Raw genomic sequence first — 17,507 nt, forward strand, 5'->3', positions numbered from 1 at the left:
GAAATTGGTAACAAGGCTTCAGATCAACCTTCATGGGGCATCATGGTGACGGTGAGTCCTCGGTTACCGAACTTGTCCTGCATTCACCCTGGGGCTTGCTCTGTCCAAACATAGTCATGTGAAAACTTCATTGGCCCCGCATGGGTTGAATTGAATTAGTGTTACAGACGGGGGCAAGCTAGCAGTCCAGGGAGCATCAGGAGACCCGGCTTGACTTCCCACTCAAGTGGGGTCTTTTCCACTGTATCTTGAGCTTCTGTTTTCTTCACTTTTACGATCCAGACGAGATCTCTAAGCAGCCTAGTGAACTCAGCAAGCCTCCACAGAGACTGCCTGAATATGCAATATTAGCCAAGAAAACGGAGCAGATCTACGGATAGAAATGGGGTATAAAAGAATACTATGAAATACTTTGCGTAGCTTATTTTGAGACAGGTGAAATAGACAATATTTTTTGTAAACCATTAATGATCGAGATTGCCTCAAGAAAACAATAACCAGACTAGAAAATGAATGGGTAGCCATGGGTTGTCACCCCCAATATTAACTTACCCCAAGACAGGGACCCAGATGGCTTTATGAGTCATACCGAAGGAGATAAACTCTGTTATACGACTATTTTAGAAAATATAGAAGGAATTGCTACCAATCCCATTTTATGATGCCCGTGTAAACTTGGCACAAAAATGTTCTCCAACAGTAGAGGTAAAGCAAGTGTAGAACACCTTCATGTATGAACACAGATACAGAAATCCTGGTAAATGGACCTCAGTAGTGTGTATAATGGGTCTTATTATCAATGCGATTTATCTAGGGATTGCAATGGTGGTTTAAGCAGAAACAACACAACCCACTGAGTTCAAAGGGAAGAATGCGAAGTGTCTGAAATGCATACAAAATATTTCATGAAATGTATGATAAAATATATTAGAAAATGAGTTTAATGTTGCAAGTGATTTTCCACAATCTGCTCAAGTGTGCGTCTAAAATGTTCAAAGCTGAATTGTGTTGCTCTGTGTAAATACACTATCCCTCTCTCGGGGACTTTTCCCTACTGATGTTTTCGGTCTTCTTCATGTCTCTTGGAACTGGGTCCTCTTCTGCAGCATGTGGGATGCTCTGTCTGTCTCATTGTCCGTGCCTGCTGCCCACCATCCGCCTCCTCCTGGCCTGCGGGCCAGAGTCTCCGGAGCCTTTCCTGCCCCGCGGACGCTCAGCGCCCTCTTCCCACCGCCCTCGGGGACAGTGCACTCAGGACACGGCTCCCTAGTGCCACCAGAACAGCTCTGGCTGAGACCAACAAGGGTCTCCGCCTACTCAGTCCAACAGACTGACCTCTCCTTTGCAATGATTTTTATCCCTTGGATTCCTCGATTCAACAGTTCCCTGGCGTTTCTTCCCCTCGGTTTCTTCTTTTAGGCAAATGTTCCTCCTCCGTTCTGTGCACTGTGGGGGTGTCGAGCCGAGCTCTGGTCCCTCTCCATCCCACGGTGTAGTCTGCCCTTGACATCTCTTGCCGGTTTCCAAATGGACTGCGTTTGTGTTATGGTGCTCCCACCTTACCACCTGCCCCTGTCTGATCTTGATGCCAGCCCTCTGCTTTCTACATTTATGGTGGGTGATATTTTTTTCACATGTAGCTAAAACGCCACCCTCTGGGTGAAATGTCCATGCTGTCAGAATAAAGAAGAGCCTTGGCAAGGATGCCTGGGAGCCGCTGACCTGCCCTGTGCACCCCCCTCCTCCAGCTGCACTCGCCTCCCTTGCAAGCTTGAAATAAACCAGGCCTCTTGCTACAGTGGATGTGTACGCGTGCTTCCCTCTGCTGTATCCTCTGTACTGAACTGACATGTACCGTGTCCCCTCTGCATGCCCGCATGAGCGTTGCCCCTCCTGGATGTTTCCCTGCACGCTGCCGAGTCCCTCCCTCCACAACCCTCCCATCTCAATGCACCGTGTACATCATCTCCTTCCCAACAGGCGCCATGGTGATAACGTTACTTGTGAGCAGTTATTCGACCAAGTGCAGCAAAACCTTGGTTTGTGAGCATAATCCATTCCGGAAGCATGCTTGTCTCCCAAAGCGCTCGTATATCACAGCGAATTTCAAGGGCCATTGGCTCGGTTGTGATCATGGGTCATTCGGTGTTACGTACGCTCGGTTATCAAGTTAACATTTATGAGGAATGTTTGCTCCTCTTGCGGAACCCTCGCAGAACAAGTTACTCACAATCCAGAGTTTTACTGTGTATCTCCCCCACTAAGTTGTGACTGCCACCAGGCCAGTGACAGTCTTGTGTGTGTGTGTGTGTGTGTCCTTTCTCCATTTCACGCCCGATGCCTGGCACCAAATCGGTGATCACTAGACAGTTGTTGAGCAAAGGAATCCGTGAATGAGTGAACGGCTATCGATTCCCCTGTAGAATAACCAGGCTGCTCTAGGCCTCCAGGGCCATGTCTACTGCAAAGGCAAAGCCAGCAGAGAAAGGCGAAGAAACACTGGGAAAGCAGCCTTGGAGCTGACGAGGAAGCTGGTCCTGGCTGATGACCACATCCCGAGCCGGGGGCTCAGTGCTGCCGAGAAGGGCATGGAGGTGGGACCGCACCCAGCCCGCGTGCCCCTGAGGCGACAGGTGGATCAAGAGGCGAAGGTGGTGGGCTGGGGCCCTGGCAGCCAACCTGTGCCTGGGGGCCGAGCACGGCCCCCATGATTCCAGGCAGACTCGGTGGCCGGAGGCAGGGGTGTGCCCTGCTAGGTGTGTCACGCAGGATGAGAGCCTGCCCGGCCGCCCTCCCAGCCACTATCCCCTGCTTGCGTCATGGAGGGAGCCCGAACTGGACACCACGACACCAGTCCTGCCACGCCCACGGCCCTCCCTGCTGCGCTGTTTGGGTTTTCCAGAATCATTCTGGCCCATGATGGCCGCTCTCCTCCTCACCCTCTGCTGATCCTCCCAGGCCCTCTGCTTCCTCTTCGCCGTCCAGGGAACGCTTCCCCTGCCTCCCGGCCTCCTCCAGCCACGTCCCCAAGGGCTGCTCTGGCACACCTGTGTGGGGCCCCATCGCTTATTCTCCTGCCTTCCAGAACTCGCTTTTCAGGACACCTTCATCATCCTTCCTGTCTTAATTCTTTGAACCAGAAGTTCAGAGTCCATTGTGCCCACCTCTGAATGTCTGGATTCCTGGACACATTTTTATTCTTTTTTTTTTATTATTTGGATCTGAGTTAGTTAACTTACAGTATGATAATGGTTTCAGGGGTAAAATTTTGTGATTCATCACTTCCATGCCACACCCAGTTGCAACCTTCAGTGTGTTCTCTGTACATAAGAGTCTCTTATCGTTTGCCTCCCTCTCTGTTTTTTTATTATTCTTCCTTCCCTTCCCCTCTGTTCATCTGTCGTGTTTCTTAAATTCCACATATGAGGGGCGCCTGGGTGGCTCAGTCGGTTAAGTGTCCGACTTCAGCTCAGGTCATGATCTCGCGGTCCATGAGTTCGAGTCCCGTGTCGGGCTCTGGGCTGATGGCTCAGAGCCTGGAGCCTGCTTCTGATTCTGTGTCTCCCTCTCTCTCTGCCCCTCCCCCATTCATGCTCTGTCTCTCTCTGTCTCAAAAATAAATAAAAGGTTAAAAAAAATTAAAAAAAATTCCACATATGAGTGAAATCGTATGATACTTGTCCTCTATTTTGCTTAGCATAATACACTCTAGTTCCATCCACATCATCGCAGATTTCAAGATTTCATTCTTTTTGATGGCCAAGTAATACTCCACATATATATATACAAATATATATATATATATATATATATATATATATATATATATATATGACATCTTCTTTATCCATTCGTCTGTCGATGCACATCAGGGTTCTTTTCCATTCTCTGGCTATTGTCGGTAGCTCTGCTGTAAACATTGGGGTGCCCCTGTCCCTTGATATCAGCACTTCTGTACCCTTTGGATAAATACCTAGCAGTGCTATTGCTGGGTCTTAGGGTAATTGTATTTTTAGCTTTCTGAGGAACCTCCACACTGTGCTCCAGAGCAGCTGCACCAGTTTGCCTTCCCAACCTCTTCCCAAGAGGGCTCCCGTTTGCCCGCGTCCTCGCCAACATCCGTTGTTTCCCGAGTTGTTCATTTTAGCCGTTCTGCCACGCGCGAGGTGGCGTCTCATGGTTCAACACATGTCTTTATATCATTCTCCTTGCATATAGTGCTGTTTGTACAATCAGTTTCAGAACCAGCTGCACCGTGGTGGTCCTGGTGTTGGATCCGGGGTGAGTGTTCTGACACACAGGACCCACATTACCCTTCAAATTGCGTCATCGCTGTGAGCCGGCAGCGCGGGAAACTCAGCCATGAATGAACGAGATCACTCAGGGCGGGACCTGCCTTAGCTTCCCGTGGGCTCTGCGGGTCGTCCTCTGTGTCCGCTAGGGCTCCCCTGCACAGAGGTACAGACGGCAGTGGCTTGGCAGTGGCTTCCCTGGCCGTGGGGAGGCCGCCTGTGAAGTGGATATGTTTTCCTGCAATTCATCGGAAGCGAGAAGTGTAGAACGACCTGCCCCCACCCCTCCCGGGTGCCGCGTAGCTGTGGTGCCCACAAGGGGAAGAAAATGGCCAGGTTCCAGGCCCCAGGCCCCAGGCATGTCGCGGTTGTTAATGGGGTCCCCAGGACACATTAACCACACACCAAGTTCATTTGATCTCCTTCACGCAAGCTGGTAACAAAGATCTTAATAGGAACTTGGCACCTTTGGGGAAAGGATGCGTCGTCCGTCAGATATAAGCAGAAAATGCCGTTAATACCGACGACAATAATGTGTCCCGTGGTTGTGGAAAACAGACGCTCAGTACCGGCATTTTAAGGATGATTATCACACAGACACACAAGATGTGGACGGACCTGGGACCAGGCGTAGCGCATCCTGGGAGAGGTGTGCTCCAGGCCCGGAGTGAGGGTGGCTGCTGGGGTGGGACAGAGCGTGTCTCCACAGTCAGAGGTCCACAAGGGGGGGACGAGAGGCATGATGGTGCCCCGGCAGCTCCAGGAAGCCCAGCCGGGTGCAAGCACAGCTCCATCTGAGACAAGTCTCACCCCGGAGTCGCCCGGCTGGAGCCTGAGTCGGGTCCAGGGTCGGGGGGATGAGGGCCTGGGTCTTGGGAGGACCTATAAGAACACGGAATTTCTGACAGCAGCGGAACAGAGGCACAGGTGCTGCGTGCCCGGCGGGCCTTTCTAAGGCAAGTTTTGTCCCTGGATCTTTCTTCTTAAATCTCAACTTTTATTTTTTGCTCCACCCGGCTATTGCCCTCCGGATGCTTATCGGTCTCCTTTCCAGTTTTCCAGCTCTCTTATCTTCTCTCCAGTCTTCAGCTTAGAGAACATGGGTCACAACCCCTGCAGCTGTTATCTCGTGTTGTGGGCGAGCACGGAAGGGCCATGACCTGGAAGGACGAGCGATTCTCAGTGTGGTTTGTGCAGCCACCCCCTTGGAACAGGAGCCAGAGGCTGCCTCCGGTGCCTCGTCCCATTGTCCTCCGGCATTGCAGAGACCCTTAATGAGGGCAGAATGCCTTTACTGGGAGTAGCCATCCAAACCAACGTACAGAAGAATACCGCCTCAGAAGGGGGAAGGCAGAGTAGAAGAGTAGGGTTTTCAGACACACACATGCAAAATAATGAACCCGGACCCCTTTCTTACACCATACACAAAAATAAACTCAAAATGGATTAAAGACCTAAATATGAGACCTGAAACCATAAAAATCCTAAAGAACACAGGCAGTAATTTCTCTGACATCAGCCATAGCGACTTCTTTCTAGATCGGTCTCCTGAGGCAAGGGAAAGAAAAGTCCAAATGTCCATGGACTGATGAATGGAAAAGAAGATGTGGTGTATATACACATGGCAACAGTACTCAGCCATCAAAAAGAATGAAATCTGGCCATTTGTAACGACGTGGATGGAACTAGAAGGTATGATGGTAAGTGAAATAAGTCCGTCGGAGAGAGACAAATACCATATGACTTCACTCCTGTGTGGAATTTAAGAAACAAAACAGATGAACATATGGGAAGGGGAAAAAAATGAGAGACGGAAACAAACCATAAGAGACTCTTAATGACAGAATAAACTGAGGGTTGATGGAAGGAGGAGGGTGTGGATGGGCGACATGGGGGATGGGCACTCAGGAGGGCACTTGTGATGAGCCCTGGGTGTTGTATATACGTGATGAATCACTGAATTCTACTCCTGATGCCGGTATTGCACTGTATGTTAACAAATTAGAGTTTAAATAAAAATTTGGAAAGAAAATTAAATAGATAAGTAAATAAATAATTGGTCTTCCTCAAAAAAAAAGGTTTCTGCACAGCAAAGGGAACCATCAACAAAACTAGAAGGCAACCTACAGAATGGGAGAAGATATTTTTAAGAGATATATCAGATAATGGGTTAATATATAACCCTTATACATAAATATACATATACATATATATGTATATACAATATACATATACAATATACATATATACATATACATATATACATATATATATACATATACATACATATACATATATACATATATATATATATACATATACATATATACATATATGTGTATATAGAACCTCTCTATATAAAATGTATAAACAACTGATACAACTCGATACCCAAAACGCAGATAATCCCCTCTATATAAAATATATAAAGAACTGATACAACTCAATACCCAAAACTCAGATAATCCAATTAAAACGTAGGCAGAACGGGGCACCTGGGTGGCTCAGTCCCTTAAGCGTCCAACTCTTGATTTTGGCCCAGGTCATGATCTAATGGTTCGTGAGACCACGTCGGGCTCTGTGCTGACAGAATGGAGCCTGCTCGGGGTTCTCTCTTTCCCTCTACCTCCCACCTCCCCCTCCTAAATAAATAAATAAAGATTTTTTTTAAAGTAGGCAGAACAAACAATATCAACAATGTATATATACACAATATATATATCACACAATGTATATATCAACAGTATACACACACACACACACACACACACACACACACAATGGAATATTACATAGCTATGACATTTCCTATGATAGATGGAGCAAGAGAGCATTATCTAAGTGAAATAAGTTAAAGACAAATACCATATGATTTCAATCATATGTGGAGTTAAAGAAACAAAAGAAGCATAGGGAAAAAGAGAGAGAGAGGCAACCAAGAAACAGACTCTTAACAATAGAGGACGAACTGATGGTTACTGGAGGGGAGGTGTGTGGGGCGGGGGGACCTGGAGGGAACAGGATGCGGATTAAGGAGTGCACTTGCTGTGATGAGCACCGGGGGTTGTATGGAAGTGGTGAGCCACTATATTGTACACCTGAAATTGACATTACACTACGTGTTAACTAACGGGAATTAAAGCAAAAACTTAAAAAGATAAAAATGGGCAGAGACATGAACAGACACTTTTCCGTAGGAAACATCCAGATGGCCATCAGACGCGTGAAAAGATGCTCACATCACTCATCAGGGAACTGTAAATTAAAAGCACATGGAGATACCACCTCACAGCTGTTAGAATGGCTAAAACAAGAAACAACATGTGTTGGTGAGGATGGGAAGAAAGGGGACCCTCTTATACTGTTGGTGGGAATGAAAACTGGTGCAGCCGCTCTGGACAACGGTATGGAGGTTCCTCAAAACTTTAAAACTACCCATGACCCAGCAATTCCACTACTAGGCTTATCACGGTCACTTATCGTGATGAAATTATAAAATAAATTTTATTTTAAAATAAAAATGGTGGCTCAGTTGGTTGAGTGTTCGACGTCGGCTCAGGTCATGATCTCGCGGTCGGTGAGTTCACGCCCCACGTCGGGCTCTGCGCTGACAGCTCGGAGCCTGGAGCCTGCCTCGGATTCTGTGCCTCCCTTTCTCTTTGCCCCTCCCCCACTTGCACGCTCCAAAAAATAAATAAATGTTAAAAAAATAATAAAATAAAATAAAATAGTTTTAAAAAGTAATCACAGTCAGTGAAAGCCTCCCCGAGGACTATACCCTGTAAGCCTCGCACCGAAGCAGGAAAACGAAAAAGAAAAATATCTTGGTCTTAGGGCTTCCGTAACAGAAGTACTACCAATTAAATGATTTAAAAGAACAGAAATTTCACATGGACCTGGGGAGTGTAATGCTACGTGAAATAATTCAGAGAAAGACAAACCTTATATGACTTCACTTATGTGTGGAATCTAAAAACAAACAAAAAGCAGAAACAGACCCATAAATACAGAAAAGAAAATGACGGATGCTCAGGGCTGGGGTGGGTGGGGGGGCGTTTGAAGGGCAGTGAGAGCTACTGGCTTCCAGTTGAGGGTAAGTCACGGGGTGAAAGGTACAGCCAAGGGAATAGAGTCAGCAATACCGTAAGTGTGGTGAGGGTGCCCCGTATCCCCTCGTCTATACAGACATTCACCCTAATGACCTGTCCTTAGTCACGTCTGCTCCATTGGTGTCTCCTGTCCACCCACAAAGAGCACATCAGTGCTCGGTCTCTCCTTCCTGCTCTTCCTCATGCTGCCATGGGGATGCAGGCCACAGCAGAAGAATCCACGGCTCAAACTTCCATTGTGAATTGGGGCACCCGAGTGGCTCAGTTGATTGAGCATCTGACTCTTGGTGTCAGGCCATCATCTCAGCTCAGGCCATCATTTCAAGGTTTGCAGGATCGATCTCTGCGTCGGGCTCTGGGCTGACAGCTCAGAGCCTGGAGCCTGCTTCGGATTCTGTGTCTTCCTCTCTCTCTGCCCCTCCCCCACTCATACTCTGTCTCTCTCTGTCTCTCAAAAATAAATAAACGTTAAAAATTTTTTTTAAAACCCTCACATTGTGAATAAACTTCTTTTGAGCCCTACATTTGTCAATGCAAGTACCCGCATGCAATCCCCTTTGAATGGCCCCACGGTCTTCAGTCTCAATATAACCAAAACCTAATTAGTATACTTCTTGCCAAACCTTGTTTAAGATGTGGGCAAGGCTCTGCTCCCTGCGGAGGCTGCAGGGGAGAGCCCGTTTCCTGTCCCTTTCAGCTTCGGGATGTGACCAGCATCCCCTGGCTCATGGCCCCTTCCCCCCCCCTCCCCCGCCCTTTCCAAGCCCATCATGCCCTCTCCGTTGCTGTCCACACTCCTCCTCTGGGTGTGTCTTCCCTCTTTCCCTCATACGCACCCATGTGATTGCATTGAGTCCAGCTGGATAAGCCAGGACTATCTCACCATCTCAAGGTCCTTAATTTGTCACATCTAGTAAGTCCCTTTTGCCATGTAAGGTGACACCCTCCCAGGTTCCCAGGAGTTGGGCCAGGACCCCCTGGTCTGCCTGCCATCGTGTCTAGGTATAAAGGCCAGGTGCAGGCAGGTGCAACACGAAGCCGTCGACGGGGACCGCAGCGCTGGCAGTGGAGACAGAAGTAAGGAGGAAGTGATGATAGCCATTTCGGAGGTGAACGGAGGAGGCTTCCTGCCATGCTGGGTGTGGCAGGTGCCTCCTCAGAGTGACCCGTCCCACCGCGGCACCCAGTCTGTGCAGGTCACATTGCTGCTACACTGTGACAGCTTCTGTGGACTGGTGGCATCTCGGGCTCTGAAATGATTCTACACCCAGGACGTTTCTGCCCAGCCAGGATGAAAGGGCGGGCCTGCATCAACTTGCAGCATCGTTTCCTGAGGTTAACGGTAGACTTCTCTTCCCTAGTGATCTCCATCCACCCTGCTGGGCATTTCGAGACGGTGAAGTCCTTGATGATTCAGGCCAGGAAGCAAGGACGTTAGCGTTTCACTGTGCTTTTCCCTGTAGCGGTACATTCTCAAAGCCGTGTCCCAAACCCTTGTGACTCAGGAAAGCAAATTAATTCAGGCAGATAAAGCCAGACGGATCAAAGAAAATGGAATGAGTTTCTAATCAGATGTAAATAACAGCATAAAGTAATCTTTAATTCCTTCCTCCCGCGTTGAGTCAGAAGACAAATGGAAAATCAACAAGCAGGGAAGATGGAAGACGAGGTGTGAAGCAAGTTTTCTTCTCAAAAACAGGAGATGGCTTCAAATGCTCACGGGCCCTGGTAGCTCCTCGGATGTTGTCGTCCTTGTGTGGGGCCATGAGCATTTGAAGCCACAGAACGGGGGCCACGTGGTCCTCGGGAAGATGAACTCAAGGCAGCCTGGAAACTACGCTGCTGACGCGGTGGTCGCCCGGCTCCTTCCCGCCTTGTAACCAACGCCAGTTTTTCTAAGATGCAGGCGACAGTGGGGACAATCCAGGACTGAAGCTAACACACAAACTGTCGTGAGTAAGTAGGGTGACAGCTCATTGTCGCCCAGTGTTTGCGTCACACTTTTTTTAATACTATTTTTTTATTACGTTTATTTATTTTGAGAGAGAAGAGAGCACAGGGCGGGAGGAACAGAGAGAGAGGCAGACAGAGGATCCCAAGCAGGCTCCGCACTGTCAGCACAGAGCCCGCGGCGAGGCTGGAAGTCACCAACCGTGAGATCGTGACCCGAGCGGAAATCAAGAGTCACATGCCCAACTTAATGAGCCAGTCAGGCACCCCTGTGTCCCACTTTCAAAGAGGTCACACTCTGAGTGGATCTCTGTGCTCAGAAAGCAGGAGGCTACACCTTCCTATGTTTCTGGGGAGAAATCAGAAATCCTGAAAGCTCGAGGCGCCTGGGTGGCTCAGTCGGTTAAGCCTCTGACTTCAGGTCAGGTCATGGTCTCGCGGTCCGTGAGTTTGAGCCCCACATTGGGCTCTGTGCTCGTAGCTCAGAGCCTGGAGCCTGCTTCAGATTCTGTGTCTCCCTCTCTCTCTGCCCTTCCTCTACTCGTGCTCTCTCTCTCAAAAATAAATATTAAAAAATTAAAAAAAAAAAAAGAAATCCTGAAAGCTCTTGAAAGGGATTGGCTTAAAGAGTTAAAAATATCACTTATCCTTTGGTTCAGCCAATTGATGCCAATGAGTGAATTAAATTTATTAATCGAAAGTTAATGCATGTGCAAAGACATTTACCATTCTACTTGTTACATACGTAGCAGAACATTCAAAACAATCTCAGTATCCAACAAGAGGGGCTTAGTTACTTAAATTAATCTGATGGTGGCTTAATAATAAAATGGTCTATCCAAACATAAAGTATAAAGTATCACGCAGGTTCAGATGATGAAACTCTTTGCCATGAAACATACAATGGATTAGAGAACATTTTGTTCTGCTTTATACAATTGGATGGGAATAATGAATGTTCTGTTTCTGGCTGTATTATCTGGTTCCCTCTAGAAAAGAGAATTCATCCTATAGGATTCAAACAGAAGGACTTCAATAAGAATACTTCCTGGAGGTGGGGGGGAGGCTGTGGTTAGAAACAAACACCCTCAAAGATGAGCGGCGACAGAAAGCCATCAGGACCCCTAGAGCCTGAGAAACAGGGCCAGTGGAGCTGTTTTTTCAGAGCGGTGGTCAGGGAGGGGGTGGGGGCAAAGACACTTGCAGAGGTGCGGTGCTATACCAGACGCAAAGAGGTGCCCTGACCTTGCTCTGGTCCCGTCCTCTGCTCTCTGTTGGGTTTCCCAGTAGCTGAACCCAATCAGAAGCCCTCTGGCAGATGCCTTTGGATGATGCAGTTCTCAAGCACCAGCCTCCAGGGCCAGGACGGGGGAGAGCGAAGAATGGATCGGGAGAGGAAATGCAGAACACTGGTGTACCAAATATTAACAGCCTAGATGGCTGGGGGAGGGTGGTTGAACCAGTAAGGATTAGGTGCATGCACAACAGTAGGGGGCAGTGGTCTACTGCCAAATGCGTCCATGCAGTGGGAGAGGGGCCGATCAGAACTTCCTACCTCTGGGCCACGAGTCTGAAGCCAGACAGAAGCGCGACGAGAACGTGTGGACGACCTCCCTTGGCTATTCTCCCTCAACCCCCCCGTCCGCGTTTAGTGCCTGAATTCAGAGAGGGGTTCATTTTGCAGAAATTGTGTCAATACGTGTTTGAAGAAGGGGATCTCTAATCTGTTAGCCCGGGTAAATTCTGCGATGGTAGAAAAAGGCGTTCCATCCGAGGTGAGGCGTGTCCGAGGGCGTGGAAAGAAGGAAGCGAGCTTCGTGCCAGGAGCACGCTGGGGTGGGGGAGCATGTAAACCAGACGGCTGGTCTGTAGGGGAGGAGCGGAGCAGACTGAAGACACAAGCACCTGGCCCAGGTGATCCGTTCGCTTCTGCCAGCAATGGGAGCCTGGAAGGGGCTTTATGTGGCTGTGCCGTAAGCCACCTCTAGTTTGCATTTTGATGCATGCTGTGTTTCTTTCCAAGATTCGATGTCAAAAGCAAAAATGTCGAAAAAGCCAAAGGGCCAGAGAGTCCTTACAATTACTCAGGAAGCGTTCCTCTGGCAACGCTCTGTGGTCTCCTCAGAGCAGGTAAAGCCACGGAGCGCCGAGGTTAGCGACAGGGGCTTTGGCATCAGCTGGGTCTTGGCTTGGACCATTCGTCGAGTATTAACCCGCGTGTGAGCCTCCCGAGGTGAGGCATTTAACTTTTTCTGAAGGCCATGCCCTCAATAAGGAGAGATGTTCTCGATCTGTCCTCTAGGAGTCTTCACAAGGCAGTTAGATAGTATAATGTACTTGGAGACAGTGCCCAGATTGTACACTGCGGTCACTTCATGCTGATCCTAACTGATGCGTATACTACAGCCGTAAGCACATAGTTACAATGGCTGTGATGGTGTAAGGGGCCTTCCACTGCCCACCCCTGGCCGATGACGTGCAAACACCTCCGTGTAGCCATGTGCGTGGTACCTGCAGAGAGCACCAATCTCCAGTCGCATACACCTCGGGGGCGCGGGGGTCCCCAATTTGGATGCAAGACTCTATCAAAGACAAGTTAATGGAGCCTCTGATGTAAATGGACATCGAATATGCAACTTCACGAGTGACTTTTACTTCACAGTCTCTGATGGCCTGTTTTGGGGATCATTTGAAGAATTTGGTATTTCTTGAATCCTACTCTACGGTAGGCAATGTGGCACGTGATATAAAATCTGATTTCACTCATGACAGCTGGTATGAGATAGATACACGGACTAGAGATTTGAAACAGAATAGTGAGAAACATAGATGAAAAACACAGATACAAAGCCACCTGAGTGGCTAAGTCGGTTAACTATGACTCTTGATCTCAGCTCAGGTCATGAATCATGTCATGGTTCTTGAGTTCGAGCCCCGTGTCAGGCTCTGTGCTGACAGCTCAGAGCCTGGAGCCTGCTTTGGATTCTGTGTCTCCCTCTTTCTCTGCCCCTCCCCTGCTCGTGCTCTCTCTCTGTCTCAAAAATAAATAAAAACATTAAAAAAAAGACATATCTTAGATATAAGCAACAAATAGGCCATTTTTACTTTCAGTTTACTTTTGTTTTTAATGTTTTTTTAATTTGTTTTAGAGAGAGAGAGAGCAGGGGAGGGGCAGGGCGAGAGGGTGACACAGAATCTGAGCTCTGAGCTGACAGCACAGAGCGTGACATGTGGCTTGAACTCACGAACCCACGAACCGTGAAATCATACTGGAGCCGAAATCGATGCTTAACTGACTGAGCCACCCAGGCGCCCCTTTACTTTCAGTTTTATTGAGATGTAATTGACATATAGGGTTGTATCCATTTAAGGAGTAGGCACATGACTCTTTTGAAAGACAAGTGGCAGGTACCACGAGGGGCGGGGCTAAAGTAGGTTAAGTAGGTGAGGAGGTAGGCTGCCTGGAGGGGGGAGGGATGCTGAGACTTGGACATTGAGGATTTATCAGCAGCATCAGCTGAGAGGGAACTGTTTCAAGCAGCGGCTGGTGTGAGAAGCTTAAACAGCGTTGTTATGTTTCAAGCAGTGCCTGCAAGAGAGAAGCCTAGGGTTGCCCCGTGCAGGACCAGCGTGCATGCGGTCCACAGCAAACTGAAGCTGGGGAAGGTTCGATGGTTGGCACAAGTCCAGAAGCACATTCTTACCCACAGCACTTTGAGGAGCATACAGCTGCAGGAGGACATTGTTGTTTTGTTGAGGCTGTTATTTCTGGCATACTTTTCCCGGCCACCGACATGAAAATGTTCTGCATTCAAAGCTGATGAATATCACTGTCACTTGGATCTGAAACCGCTGGTGGAGCTTGAGCAGGAGGCGTAAGTCCAGCTGATGCATCCCTGGCTGGTGCTCTTATCTAGGCTTGTTTCATTTTTAACAGGTATTTACTGGGTGCTTGTCATGTGCTAGGCTCGTGCTCAGAAATGGGCTGACCAAGTCACAGGTCTCAAGGTGCCCTGAGTCTACTGGGGAAGCAGAGACCGTATGGATGACGGATGATAGCACGCCGTGATGATGCCTGACCCAGGAAGTACAGTGCTCAGAGAGAGAGGAGACCACCTGAGGAATCTGAGAAAGCCCATCTGAGCCAGTGTTAAGGAATAAATAGGAGATTTATAAAAGTGAAAGGTAATGACTGAAATGTCAACGTGCCTGGAAACTTGGAACTCAAGTGAGAGTCAAAGGCCACATTTATGTCACCACTGCCACCATCACCACCATGACTGTCACCACCACTGTCACTGCCACCACCACCACCAACAATGTGAATAGAATATCTTCTAAAAATTTCCTGGAAGGGTGCCTGGGTGGCTCAGTCAATTGAGTGCCCATCTCTTGATTGCAGCTCAGGTCATGATCTCACTGTCATGAGATCAAGCCCCCCCATTGGGCTCTGCACTGGGCATGGAGCCTTCTTAAGATTCTCTCTCTCTCTCTCTCTCTCTCTCTCTCTTTCTCTCCCCCTTCCCCCCTCTTCATCTACCCCCTCCCATGCTCATGCTCTCTCTCTAAAATAAAAAATACTGGAATCCTTGCTTCCAAATTACATTTACTGTAGGATATAAAATATTGAAGTACAGATATATCAATGATTTCAAGATTTCAAGAAGGAAGAGTGAGAATAGATGCAGAAATAGTGGAGGAAACACTTCAAGTTCATCATTTCTGGCTGTGTTCATGGTAGGGAGACAAGCAGGGGGGTTACCCAGTGTTTTCCTGTGTACTGGAATCTCACTAAGTCCTCCATCAATGAGAAAACTAAATGCACCAGAAGTAATTGTTACCATCTTCGCACTTTTTTAATAGTTCAGTAGATTCTGATATTTCCCAGAAAGATATACCAGGTCAGTCAGTGACTCAGTTGGAGAAGTCTTTAGCCAGTGATATTCTGACCTTTGTTGGCTGCATGAACCAGTGCTATTAAGGTTTAGGTGGGTGCCAAATTCTAGATTTTCTGATAGTTGCTCAGAAGCACAGAAGCAAACTCCCCCATCATAAAAACATTAAAAGATAATGCAAAGTGTCCACTGTCAGTCCCTAAACAATCCCTGTATGTGCAGAGACCAAGATGGATGGGCCACTGTGTGAGTGATAAGTAATGGTGAGCTCTCTGAGCAGGTGTTAGTCTCTAGCTGGGATATTATAGGAGACCCATTCAGAAGTGCACTTTGACTTGAGCAAACTAGGAAACCTGGTACTTCCCCCAGTCTGTGATACTGCCCTGGCTTCCTGTTGCCTTTCAGTGGCAGATTCTTTGGAGGAAATAAATCAGTAGTAGCAAGTGTATACTCTGCATATAGCTCCATATGTACTCAAGATAACCACAGTGGTAACATCATTGAGCAGCTGCAGAGTTAAAACCACATTAGAGCCCTTCTTATTCTTCCTCTTCTTTTCCCCTCCTCCCTCCCCTTCCTCCTCCTCCTCCCCATTCTCCTTTCCTTCTCCTCCTCCTTCTCCTTCTCCTCCTCTTTCTTCTTTCTTTCTTTCTTTCTTCTTCTTCTTCTTCTTCTTCTTCTTCTTCTTCTTCTTCTTCCCCTCCTCCTCCTCCTCTCCTCCTCTTGTTCTCCTCCTCCTCCCCCTCCCTCTTCTTCTTCTTCTTCTTCTTCTTCTTCTTCTTCTTCTTCCTTTTTTCCTGAACAATTAAGACCTAAAGTCACCAGATGGGTCTCAGCAAGGTTGAATTCTGTGCAGTAATAGACAGGAAGCAGAGGCCTGGCTTGGATGTCAGAGACCTAGAAGGATCAGGTGTGGGAAGGGAAGACAACACCATCAAGTAGGACAAGAAAATATCTGGGAGGGAGAGGGGTATGTGGTGAGGATAAGTCAGTCACATATAAGGGGACAGATCAAATAGATAATCACGTGAGAATCACAGCCAGCCTTCTCACTGCTGACAAGGAGGGTTGGGTATTTTGAAAGGGGAAGAATTCAAATAAACCTGATTGCATTATGTTGGAATTGGAGGTATCTGTATAAAGTAATTTTTAAAATATCTATGCTAGATATAAAATAAATATAGATTAAGTGCCTGTATATAAATACATGTATATCCATGTATATGCCCTAGTGAAGCCCACCGTGAATCAGTGACACACAGGTGTTGTATTTAAATATCTTTATGGGACACCTGAGTGGCTCTGTTGGTTAAGTGTCCAACTCTTGATTTTGGTTCAGGTCATGATCTCATGGTTTGTAAGATTGAGCCCCATGCTGGGCTCTGCACTGACTGAGCAGAGCTTACTTGGGATCCTCTCTCTCCCTCTCTCTCTGCCCTTGCTCTCTCTCTCTGAAAATAATAAATAAATAAGTAAGTAAATAAATAAATAAATAAATAACATTTAACATCTCTAAAAGCAACCAGAGTTCCTTGAAGAAACAGCTGATTCCAGAGAAGGAAGAGAGAAATTACAAGATGAGCCTGACAAATCTTTTCTTTTTCACCAAAAAGAAGAAAAAGCACAAAGAAGCATGATAATCAGTCCAGGGGGCTCTTTCTGGCCAAATATGAGACAAATTTGAGCATCATTAATAATGACAGGGGATGATAATCCACTGAATACAATCAAAGTCCATGAGTCCATATTGACAGAGATTGAAAAAAGAATGAATAAATTAGAAGTTTAATGAGGAAGGAGATATTCAGGTAGTTTCAAAGTACGTCCCCATAAAATACTTATTAATTACAAAGGGGACAAGGGTGAGTTTCTGGAGGACAGGCCTGATCGACCCCACCTCGGTCAAGCAATCAAAGTGACTGTCTGTCATCAATGAAGGGACAAATTGACGCCATATGTTACCTGATAAAATGCAATGAGGAGAACACCGCATTCCTTCTGTGATATCCTTGCCAAAGACGCAGAGCCTGAATCTAATCCTTAGGAAATGTCAGGAGAACACAAATTGAAGGACTTTCTACAGAATCTTTATCTTTCCTTTATCTTTCCAAAGAGTTGACAGTACAGGAGACCAGGAAAGTCTGAGGAACAGTGGCTACTGAAGCTGACTGTAGAGATGTCATGTGTGACTCTGCTCTGGATTCTTCCCCCACCGTATTTGGGGACAATTGGTAGAATGTGAAGGGGCTCTGGAGTTCAGG

Source organism: Panthera leo, chromosome A2, assembly GCF_018350215.1.
Source record: "Panthera leo isolate Ple1 chromosome A2, P.leo_Ple1_pat1.1, whole genome shotgun sequence".
NCBI lineage: Eukaryota > Metazoa > Chordata > Mammalia > Carnivora > Felidae > Panthera > Panthera leo.